At 42.1% G+C, this 12,688-nt stretch overlaps 1 protein-coding gene across 2 annotated transcripts in view; it reads left to right on the forward strand.

The window, feature by feature from the left end:
* The first annotated feature begins 3,885 nt into the window (after window positions 1–3,885).
* Window positions 3,886–12,688, forward strand: part of srcin1b (SRC kinase signaling inhibitor 1b) — a 46,922-nt gene continuing 38,119 nt past the window's right edge. For both annotated transcript variants that reach the window (XM_053493536.1, XM_053493538.1), the window contains exon 1: window positions 3,886–4,079. The gene's annotated coding sequence lies outside the window, so the exon portion shown is untranslated. The remainder of the gene's footprint in view (window positions 4,080–12,688) is intronic.

The raw sequence follows: 12,688 nt of genomic DNA on the forward strand, positions 1-12,688 counted from the left end.
GACTAAAGAAGCTGGTCCATTACCAGTACTATTACCATGAAGGTCATTGGCGAACATGAAAAGTGGGTCAACACCTTGCTCCTGGTTGTCCATCATTAACATCAGAATGCCTATCAGCCGCTGGTGAGAATTAGCCTGCCACCCCAAAGAACTGGGAAATTGACATTGCGCATATAGAGGAAATGAAAGGGACGGGAGGCAAAGTGACAGAAATTGGCAATGGCTATAAGCTCTTCTATAATTGTGAAAAGTCAAAACTGAAGCCAAAGTAGTGGCCATTAGCAAGGAGCTACAAGGAAACATGGTGGAAATGTATAAAATCTCAGATTGGCTAATGTCCATCAATGTTGAAACAGTATACCGGCCCTACAGGACGTATCATCCTACTCACTACAGATCGGCTGCCCTGTTAATGAAAAAGATAAATTCTGAGAAAGTGTTGACAAGTTCCTGAAATTGATCCTCACTCACATTCTCACTTACACATTGTCTATACCGCTTTGTCTTGCATACAGGGTCGCAGGGTGGCCTGAAGCCTAGGCCAGGAGACTTAGGGCACGAGGCAGGATACACCCTAGAAGGGGTGCCAATCCATCGCATGGCACACTCATTTACACACTACAGGTAATTTGGTAACACCAATTAGCAAGGCGACAGTGCTAACCACTAACTACCACTGATTCATTTCACCATCCACTAATATCAAAGACCTGGTTTATGGACACAGACCGTCCATCACAAAGTGTAAAAGCCCCCTGGAGCTGTCTGACTCGTCTTGGTGTCCTGCTTCTCGTTGGAGATCTCTCGCATAGATGCCCCTTGTGGTCTGCTTGGGATGCGTGTGGTGACTGGCGACGGTTCCACTTTTCCATGAAGTTGGTTCTGTCCTCGGCTGATGCAGACAGCTGTTCTCTGAGGACTTGTGACTTTGGTCGCTTGATAGTTCAGGACTTGAGTTTCCTTCAGTCTACCTGAGCCTCCAGGAACAAACTGAACTCTATTTTAACTTAAGCACATCTCCTGTTATACTGAACTTCCAGTCTCGCACAATATGGTGTAGATCAATCCCTGCTATCCGTTATCGCCCAAATGAGGATGGGTTCCCTGTTGAGTCTGGTTCCTCTTAAGGTTTCTTCCTATTACCATCTCAGGGGGTTGTTTCTTGCCACTGTCGCCATCGTCATCAGCTTGCTCATCGGGTACAGTCTTATCACTGATTCATACGCATTCACATCTCATACAAACTTAAATAGTTTTTTTAATTGTGTAAAGCTGCTTTGCGACAATGTCAATTGATAAATGCGCTATACAAATAAAATTTAATTGAATTGATCTTTCTGATGATATGGAATTGACGTCCTTGCAAAAATTTTTGCCAAAATGGTCAACAACTTTATGGTCAACGTGGTCAAAATGGCAGTAGTAAATGAGAGGGCTTAAGGCCCTGGGTTATTGTTTAAAAGGTTGGTGGTTCGAGCCCCAGCCCCACCAGGTTGGCATTGTTGCGCTCTTGAGCAAGGCCCTTAACCCTATCTGCTCCAGGGGTGCTCTATCATGGCTGATACTACGCTCTGACCCCAGTTATGCTGGGATATGCGAAGAAAGAATTTCACTGTGCCGTAATGTATATGTGACAAATAAAGGCTTAACTTAACTGGTCCCGTGAGACTGGTCCCAATCCGAAGGGCCAAAGGTGATGTCAGTGACTGTGACAATCATTGACCTATTTGCCTTCCATGTCACACAGTGAAGAGACAATAACATGCAAATCGTTCATTAAATCGTTAACATCGCCCCTAATCAATGGAGGATTAGTTAAGGGACGAGGAACAATGGACATCCATGCTGTCTATTTGCTGATCTATAATTGCATGCAGAAGGAAAAGGTAATCTCGCTTCTGGTCTGTATCTGTGGAGTTTGCATGTTTTCCATATGCTAGCTGAGTTTTCTTTGGTTTCCTCCTCAAAGTCAAAAAACATGTGGAGTAAAATGATTGGCATTTCCAATTTGCGTATGGTGTATGTGTGTGTCAGGTTGTGCATTGTAAAGGGTCGGCACCCTATCCAGGGTGTACGCCTTGTGCCCTATAAGTGCCCTGTGCTTTCTGCAACCCTGAAAAAACGAGCCTGGTGAGAGAACATCTGTTTATAGCTGCTTAAAAATAAATGCTAACCGGGAATCACCCTTTTGTCTTGGGTCTTAAACGTACCCGTAAATAAATTAAACACGGCATTCTTTACATTCTTTAATAGATAAAGAATTGTAGGCATTGCTGGGATGTTAGTGGTATAAACTTGACATCGTTGATTATTTGCTATGATTAGAACCACCTAAAAGTCTTGATTGGTCAAAACAAAGCAAAATAAAAATCATTAGATTATCAGTAATAAGTTAATGTATTCGATTTCTTGGGTCTATATTTTACAGTTACTTACTTTGTGTACAAAAGCAACTTTTATAGCCCATGGGAATAAACCATGAAAATGGTTGACAGTCCTGTAAATTTTGTAGGTTTCTTTTCATATTTTCACCTATTCTGCTTTCGGAGTTCCAGTCTTCCAGGTTGATTCCCATAGAGTGTAAAATGGAAATCTAGTGCACTACATAGGGTGTACAATCCCTCGTTCCACACACCAAATAGTGCCTTAGCCTTTTGTTAGAAGCTAGTCAGTTTTGTAGCTCATGTTAACCGTGAACAGAACAACATGGGACGGTGCAAAGGCAATTCGCAACAACTAAGAAGCAATTGCTAAAGGGAACAAAATGTTGTTTAAGACGTAATGTAACTATTGTAGCTAACCGTTGTATATTGTTTAATAGTTAATAGTAATAAGGCTTTAAGTATACATTTTAGCTTTATGTATTTCCATGATCAAATTTTTTTATCCAGATATAATAATATGTTGACCCCGGGACATTTCTCCGCTTTCCAGGTGAAACATTACCTGCCCGTGACTCCCGACATGACAAACACCTCACCTCATGCAAGATCGAGTTACGGCCCGGGCGGGTGAGTCTAGCGCTATCCCTCTCCTCCACTTAGCTCTGCTCTAACCAGCTACGCCACAGTCCAGGTTCACTCGCGTCGTCTTCTGTCGCGCTCTGTCAGTGCTGCCGAGTCAATACGACAGTAAACGCACACGGATTCAGATTCTGCATCAGTTCTGAAAATAGGACGCGGAAAGAGGAAGCATACTGGGGATCCGAATTATATCCTGCGCATTATACCAGCTAATCGCTTTTTAATCGCTTTTTAATTGCTTGCGCCTCTTTTGCATTGCATTCAGGCTCTACCTCACATAGAAATAAACATGTTTAGTCAAAACTGGTCAACAATGACAAAGAGTAAATCTCATTGCCTCGTACAAAACACTGGGGTATTTTCTATACAATACAATATTTTTGTAATGTTATGTGAATAATAATTACTTACACATTTTATTACAAAAGAAAACATTTTAAATGAGAAAAGCAGTGTATTAAAATAATTCAGGATTATTTTCCAAATCCAGTTTCATCAACATACGGATGCTTTTTTATTTATTTATTTATTTTTTTGAGCAAGCCTATCCAAGCAAATGTCTCCTTCTTGCCCTGCTGCAATTTTCCCATCATCCACCCCCCTCCCCCTTTCTTCTTACCCTATGAATGGTACATTCCTCGCTCCATCATCCTCAGGCTGTGTGTGTACTGAAATGGGATTTTCCACTATCAACACTCGAGGAGGTGTACAGGGGGAAACGTGTCTTCCGCAGGAATATCAGATGAGGTCCGGCTGTGCCATGCGGACCTGGAGCCCCCCCCGCAATAGAATGGGTTTGACGCTCTGACACACTCATACTCGCACTCACTCACTCACTCACACACACAAACACACGCACACACACAGGCACCACGCTGACCAGCAGACACCCGGTGCTCGCTGGTTTCCTAGGAAGGACAAGATCTGGTAGACAGATGGAAGCCAAGCAAGGAAAAGGAGATGAGGATGAAAACTAGGAGAGCAAGGATGAAAGGAAAGAAGGCTGTTTGACAAACGGAGTGATCAAAGGAGGAGAAGAAGCCAAAGCTCGGGCAGGTACGTAGTGCTGCAGGACTACCCGAGTGCAATTTCATGGTGATGTGGGATCAGATTCACATTAGACCAGACCAAGGATGTGGAAAAGTGCCAAACTGGTCTGAGAGCGGTGCAATCACATGTAAAAGAGCATGGAGCTTGGTTTTTAATGTACGCTTTCTCTTGCAGAAAAGAACACTCAATTATATGAGAGAGAGAGAGAGAGAGAGAGAGAGCACTGGCAGAGAAATATGCACTCCAGCCTTGCCATATTATCATGATGATGTATGGCAGCTATGGGGTTTAATGCACTCTAATGGATCCTAAATACCATCTGAATGTCACCAATAGATGTGTGTAAATGGGAGAGGGAGAAAGAGAGAGGTGTGCCTGCAGGAAGAGAGAGAGAGAGAGAGGGAGAGAGAGAGAGAAAGCGCACTGGCAGAAATTGCTCTGCGGGCAAGCATCAAAGTGGTGATGTAGAGATACTGGCAGAGAAAAAAAAACGCAGAGTACAGACAAGGGAAGAAGAAAATCCCTTGTGTCTCACTGACAAAGTATTCAAAGACATGCTGAGAACGTGTTCCAGAAGATTGCAGGTTCTAACGACCTTCTGTTACGGTAAAGCGAGACAGGAGACAGAAGCAAAACCGGTTTTATCGTTATCGCGTATGAAGTTTTTTTGTATTATCAACATAATCAGGTCTCGGTCGGTTTCGCCACCTGACGTAAAAAAAAAGCAGCGTCGTCTTGTCTGGAGGGACGGGCACAACTCATACACAACTCCCTTCAGGACATTTTAAATCATTTTAAATCTAAATCTAAGCAGGTGGTTCACTGCCCCATTTGGTCCCAGAGAGTTATCATTGCTCCTACTGGTCAAGAACAGGAACTGCAACAAACACTGATGGAGTCGTCATGAGGCAGGAATAATGCTGCCCCTCGCACAGGGGGGAAACCAGATTAGTTTCAATGCTAGACTGTTACTATTATAAGGTTACTCAGATAATTCTTTGGATAAGTAAATAAGAGGTGGTTATTAAGCGGTTAACACTGTCACCTTGCATCTCCAGGGTTGAGGGCTTGAACCTCACCTGCAGGAGTTTGTATGTTCTTCTCATGCTTTTTGTGTTTCCTCTGGGTACCCCAGCTTCCCCTGCATTGACATTTAGGCATTTGGCAGACGCTCTTATCCAGAGCGACTTACATTTTTATCTCATTACACATCTGAGCAGTTGAGGGTTAAGGGCCGCGCTCAAGGGCCCAACAGTGGCAACTTGGTGGTTGTGGGGTTTGAACCTGGGATTTTCCGAACCATAGTCCAATGCCTTAACCACTGAGCTACCCCTGTCCCCCTGCAGTCCCTAGACACCCTCTGTAGGCTGATTGGCGTTTCCAAATTGCCCGCATGTACTGTAATGATGATGAGTTGGAGTTCTCAACAACATGACTTTTCTCCTAGAGTCGCTCATGAAGCCACAGGTCACTGTAGCCATCCATCATGTGCAATTATGGATTAAAGGGATGGATGGATGGATGGATGTCAGGGATGCGGGATAAAAAATATTAGTTGCATGGATCCATAGTCTGGGCTAAAATGAATTCAGCACCAGTTTTACTTCCCACTTTTATGCTATCAGGGGTCGTTCAATTCAAACTGGGACTTGTGATGCAATTTCTGGTAAAATATAGGTGTCTTGGTTTGATCATCAAAGGATTTCTGATGTTTTTCTCAAAAACTACACCACTTGCACATTACAGAAACTTGGATGGAAGTGATATATACTCCATATAATCCAGTTCCATGTTTGGACCATTAAAGGAGTTCCTGGGAGGCCAGTGTTGCAGGCATGAAGCAGACAGTTCGATCATGGCTCCGGCATACTGAGAAAACCTTTCATCTTGATGTTGTCCAAGCACCAGTGAAACACAGGGATAAGTGCATTACTGTAGCAGCGGATTATATAGAGACATAACTGTGCTCTGTTATTTTGCACAATCAAAAGTCCCGCTTTGACTTGAACCTCTGCATGGTGTAGGAAACAAATGTAAATGTATGGAGGGCAGGGACGTCAGGGTCAGGTGATCAGGTTAGCAGAGGAACAAGACAGAACAGTATGGCTGCCAAAGGGAATTATAGAGAGCAAGTAGCATGGAAGATAAGAGTGTAGAACCAAGATAAGAGGCAGAAAGTCTGACGGATTTATGATAAAGACGTAGCAGATTTGACAGACAGCAGGGAGGAGGAGGAGGATGACGAGGAGGGAGACCTTGATAAGAGCAGAACTGGAATAATCACATCAAATAAAGATTCACACATCTATGTCGTCTTTGAAGAGAGAGACAGAGAGAGAGAAACAGAGAGAGAGAGACAAAGAGAAACAGACAGAAACAGAGAGAAACAGTGAGAGAGAGAGAAACAGAGAGAGACAGCGAGAGACAGAGAGAAACAGAGAGAAACAGAGAGAGAGAGAGACAGAGAGACCGAGAGAGAGAGAGAGAGATAAACAGCGAGAGAGAGAGAGAGAGAGACAAAGAGAGAGACAGAGAGAAACAGAGAGAAACAGAGAGAACCAGCAAGAGAGAGAGAAACAGAGAGAGACAGCGAGAGAGAGAGAAGGAGAAAGAGAGACAGAGAGAGACAGCAAGAGAGAGAGAGAAACAGAGAGAGAGAGAGAGAGAGAACCAGCAAGAGAGAGAGAAACAGAGAGAGACAGCGAGAGAGAGAGAGAGAGAGAGAGAGAGAGAGAAGGAGAAAGAGAGACAGAGAGAGATAGCAAGAGAGAGAGAGAAACAGAGAGAGAGAGAGAGAGAACCAGCAAGAGAGAGAGAAACAGAGAGAGACAGCGAGAGAGAGAGAGAGAGAGAAAAAGAGAGAGAGAGAGAGAGAGAAACAGCAAGAGAGAGAGAAACAGAGAGAGACAGCGAGAGAGAGAGAGCGAGAGAGAGAGAGAGAAACAGAGAGCGAAAGAGAGAAACAGCGAGAGAGAGAGAGAAAGAAAGAAAAAGAGAGAAACAGCAAGAGAGAGAGAGAGAGAAACAGAGAGAGAGAGAGAGAAAGAAAGAAAAAGAGAGAAACAGCAAGAAACAGCGAGAGAGAGAGAAAGAGAGAGAGAGAGAGAGAGAGCGAGAGAGAGGGATCGAAAGCACACCTGAAGTCTGTTGTGAAAGATATTTTGATGAAGGTAAGTTTGCTCACATTTTTTTGATATTCAGTTAAATACAGTAAATAAACAGTGTGGCCAGTTTAATAGGTACGACAGACACTCATGTGGGTGACATTTATTCAATGTCGGGACCGACGTCATGTTCATGCACCTAGCACAGCGTCTGGATAGTCTGGATTTCACTTGGCTGAGGTCGGCGCTTCAGTCGTAACTAGGTTATTCAAATTTTAAATGAAATGCACGGCTTTGTTGTTTTTGCTTTCACTTGTTCCCGCTTCGCTCGGCCCATGACCATGTGACTGGACCCAGGGCGTGAGGCGGGAAAACACCCTGCACCCCATGCCCGTCCATCTGTAGTGTTATTAGTGGGTTAAAAACGTCTTTGCTGTATGAGTGTGTGTGTGTGTGTGTGTGTGTGTGTGTGTGTGTTTAGTGAACATACACATTAGGGGACTCTGCTGGTGCTGGACATCTGTCATGCTTCCTTTCTTCCTCAGAAGTTTCCAACACAAAATGAGATTCAAAGCTGTTGATACCCTGAGGAAAAAAAAAGAGAGATCGAGAGAGAGAGAGAAAGAAAGAGAGGGGGGTTATATATATTTAAATTTAGAGCTAGATAGACACACGGATCGAGAGAGAGAGTGAAGAAGTAAGTGAGATGGAGAGAAGCAGAAATTTGATGGACAGAAGGAGAGATGAAGAGAAGAAGGGTGGATGGAGACTCAGAGATAGATAGATAGATAGATAGAGTACATACATACATACAACAGACACCAGGTGAGAAATGGATAGATGGATAGGCTAGGACAGAAAGGTACAGGGAGGAAGAAAGAAAGATAAAGAGGGAAGGAGAGCAATGTGATAGGCAGAAGGTGAGAAGGAGAAAAAGTATTGAGGAGCAAAAAGGTGATGAAGAAATGAAGAGATGGGGAGAAGGAGGAAAAAAGTGACAAAGAAGGAGAGAAGGGAGAAAGAAAAGATGCGGCGAAAGATTTAAGATCATATTTAAGGATGGATAGATAGATAGAGATCACTTGGAGAGAAATGGAGAGATGATGGAGTAGTACAGATGAAGGAAAAAAGAGAGAGGAAGAGAAATGGGAAAAGAGAATATTCAGATAGATAGATAGATAGATAGATAGATAGATAGATAGATAGATAGATGGTGATCACTTGGTGATTGCGAAATGATGAGAAGAATTTGTTGGAGAGAAGAAGATACTGAGAAAAAATGTTGGTGAAAAAAAGTTGATGGAGAGAAGGAGGAATTGAGAGAGAGAGAGAGAGAGAGGGAGGGAGGGAGAGAGAGAGGATTCTCTCAGCTGTCTTTATCATCTAAACTGCAGTCTCATGAGAGCAGAACATACCGTGTTGGATAATAACACACACACACACACACGCACACACACACGCAGTCATACAGAACGCAGACAGACTGACACCTGAAATGGTGGACAAAAAACAAGCTAATGGCTGCAGTGTGTGTGTGTGTGTGTGTGTGTGTGTGTGTGTGTGTGTGTGTGTTTGTCTATCAGTCTAGCTCTTTCCCACAATTACCTCTCCCTCTGTCATCCCTTTTGAAACCTCAGCACCTCTTCATACCCCTCTGTCTATCATTCCCCTTCTCTGTTTTACTCTCTCTATGTTCTATCTCTCTCTCTTTTCTTTCTCTGACACTCATTCCTTTCTCTTTTTTTACTTCACCTCTATTATCCATTATCCATCATTTCTCCTCCACCTCTCCTTCTTTGTCATTCCACCACTTCCTGAAGCTATTTCCCCCATCCCTAATCAATCAATCAATCAATCAATCAATCAATCAATCAATCTATCTATCTATCTATCTATCTATCTATCTATCTATCTATCTATTTATCTATCTATCTATCTATCTATCTATCTATCTATCTACCTGGTGTCCCTTTTTTCCTTTCTCTTTTTAGCTTTTTGGCAGACTATTAAATCTCTCTCTCTCTCTCTCTCTCTCTCTCTCTCTCTCTTTCTCTCTGATTCAATTAGAAACATTCGGCTGTCAGAATGACAAATAATCACCCACTTTCTTTTCTTTGATTTTCAGACTCTCTCTCTCTGGAGCCCTCATTCTTCTTTGTGTATGCTTTGTTGTTTTTTTCTTGTTGTAACACACACACACACACACACACACACACACACACACACACACACACACACACACACACGCAGTAGTTTTGATTTCTGCCAGATATAAGGGCCAAGAGTGAGAGGGAGAGAGAGATGGTTTCTACACTCACTACTTCATACATCTCTCCAGTTTTATTTCCGGAGGCAGCTGATTGGCTCTGAATGGTTGATTGACAGGTGCAGGAAGTCACTATTATTCACATCCTGTCTCATTATGCACTTCTTTTTGTATTCGCATAATCTGTAGCAGCTTGCGTGATAATTATGCACCTGAAATTGAGTTGTGGAAAAACACTTTGTGTGTGTGTGTGTGTGTGTGTGTGCATGTGTGAGCAAAACAACAATAAATCTGATAACAGGATGATTCTAGGTCTTTGATGTCCATACATGGAAAGAGACAGGAAGTTACCAGTCATTTATGTTGTGCAAATGCAAAATTATTGGCACCCTTCTTATAATTAAAGCAAATATAACATTTATCTTCTACATATAAAGATCTACTGTAAATCAGCTCATTCTCACACTGAAAAAGAGTTTTAAATTTTTCTTCTCCTTTTTTTAAAATAACAAAAATATTGGCCCTCCGAAAAGACTCGTAACGCTGATATGCTCGATACACTGCTAACAAAAAAAAAGAAGTAATAACATTTTGATAAATCATTAGCACTAAGGCATAAATATTAGGTCAGAAGTAAAGATCTGGAGAACCTTTTAGAGGATAAAGGATGTGCACTAAAGCACGTAACCATGATGACTCGAGATGTTTTATGACTGAGCAACTTATTAACTGGATAATAATAATAATAATAATAATAATAATACTAAAGTAAATGGTCAGATTTTTCCCCCTGTATTACATTCAGGTTGCTAGGCGGCATGTTGGCATAAGGGTTAGCACTGTCGCCTTGCACCTCCAGGGTCCGGGTTCGATCCCCCCCCCCCCTCAGTGTCTGTGGGTCTACACCCCATCCAGGGTATACCCTGCCTCGTGCCCTACAGTAAGTCTCCTGGGATAGGCAGGAGACCCTGCATACGGGATAAGGCAGTATAGACGATGAGTGAGTGAGTTCAAGTTGCTAATGCTAACATGCTAACCAGCTTGTGGTAATATGGCTGTAGGAATATCTGTAATTAAGTGTCTGGTATTAATTGTTATTATAAGTGTGTGTCCTTGTGTTTTTATAAAAACATTTTTACATTAGCTCTAGTCGGGCCTGTCATCAAGGTCAAAGGTTAAAGAGACGTTTTTCCCTCCGAGAGAGGAATAATGAGTGATTTGTAGCCCGGTGGTTGTGTCTGCATGAAGTAGTTGAAATGTGCTATTAAGGGCTGATTTATTTCATCAATTATATAAAAAAAGAACTAAACAAAATAATGACTATGAAGACTGGAGAAGAAATCTGTATTTAAATGTTATCACATGGATGTTTGGACACACATGGCCCGTGACACAAGTATTAAATCGCGAGACGCCTATGAACTATATGGTTCAACTATATAAATAAATGTGTAAAATATTACTACTATAATTTAAGTTTAGCACAATTTTTTTTATCCCCCAAAAAAAGTCTCCATAAACAGTATGTTTTTTTCCCTCCATTTTTTTGAATATTTTAAGTATTGGCTCCCCTGCGAGACTCCCACAGAGACGTCCCCATGGCTAATATGAAATACCTGGAAAAAACAACAAACAGAATTTTCCCCACAAAAAAAACTTTTTTTCAAAGGCATATTTCAGCAGCTCTGCTTTTATTTCCTTCCTGACCGAAGAGATGAAGAACACTCCGAGTTTTTCACGTCATGCTTTCAGAACTTTTCACCTCAGTTGTGGTTTACAACCTTAGCTAATGTTTTATCCATACTGTAGTACTGACTAAAATCAGACCACATGTTAGCAAACAGGTAAGTGATCTATCTTTTTAAAGGTCTATGTTCATTTAATAGATAAAAAAAAAACATGAAAGAGGAAAGAAAGACACACATGAGTGTAACATCTGATACACGGCGCTATGGGGACTTTTGGGAAGACTGTTCCCATGCAGCGTTGCAGCCATGCTAGTCATGCAGCGTTTCACATTCAGGAACGTGTCTCTGTCTCTTCACTCGGTTATTTAATGGATCAGAAAAGAGCTCCTGGCAGGTGTGAACACACAAGATTGGAGCTGAATCGGGGCAGGCAGCGTCCAGAGCCGTGTGTGTGTGTGTTTGTCTTGCTGTTTCGCAACTGATGCCAATTAAACCTGAAGTGGTTCTTAACTTTCTTCCAGCGGCTGCTGCTTGTCCGTGTCGCTAATTCTTTCTTGCAGTGTTCACTTTCTCGCCAGACTCATGATCATGCAGATGGAAAGAACAGACTCGTGTGAACATCTGCTGTCGTGTTGACAATGTTTAGCTTTCAAGTTTCACGTCCTTTCCCCACCGCCGGCCGTGTTTTTATTCATAACCCAAAAATAACATGTACAAAGAACATCTCAGATTCTCAAGTCCATCATGACACCTTTACCCTGATGATTTGTTTGTTTTAAATTCACCTAATAATTAAGCCAGAACTCGGACTCCTTCATCCCAGTTCAAGCAACTATCTGTCTCTCTGTCTGTCTCTCTCTCTCTCTCTCTCTGTCTCTTTCCCCCTTTTTTCCCCCTGAGTCATTTAAAGGGCCAAGGCTGTGTACACACCAGCCATGTGGATTTATGATAGCAAAGACGCTAGCTGTCGCCGATCTCTGGCTAAGTAACGACCTTGTTTGGGATTATGTCATATTTCAGTGTCCTTAGGCGACTCTGAAGGCTGCTGTGGCATTTCTCATTACGCTTCTGTCCGACCCAAACCGGCTCGTAATAAAAAAAAAAAAATACCCATCCATCCACTTTCCCATCATTCCAGCGGTTTCTTTATCTTTCTATCTAGCCGCTTTAATGTTTCTTATTGCAGCTCTCAGTGTTTCGATTTCTCTCTCTATGTACATCTCTCTCTCTCTGTATAAGAAGATCCAAAACTGGACATTTAAAGTGCACACCACCCAAAAATAATCTTAACGTTCCATTCTGAAGATCGGAAAAAACATGTGGCTTGTTGAATATTGTAAAATGCAAAAAAAAAAAAAAACCCAGAAAGAGATAATATCACTCACTGCTTAAATTTTAATTAATCACAGAAGGCTTTATCACGTTTAGAAAATCATCCCACAGAGACACAAATTAGACATCCTGTCATCATCATCATCATGATGATGGTATAAATTACAACGAGAGAGTGTTTACTCTGGACTGTGAATAGCAGGAGATTACAGAGGTATGAGTCAC

This window comes from Clarias gariepinus, chromosome 4 (assembly GCF_024256425.1).
Source record: "Clarias gariepinus isolate MV-2021 ecotype Netherlands chromosome 4, CGAR_prim_01v2, whole genome shotgun sequence".
Classification (NCBI taxonomy): Eukaryota; Metazoa; Chordata; class Actinopteri; order Siluriformes; family Clariidae; genus Clarias; species Clarias gariepinus.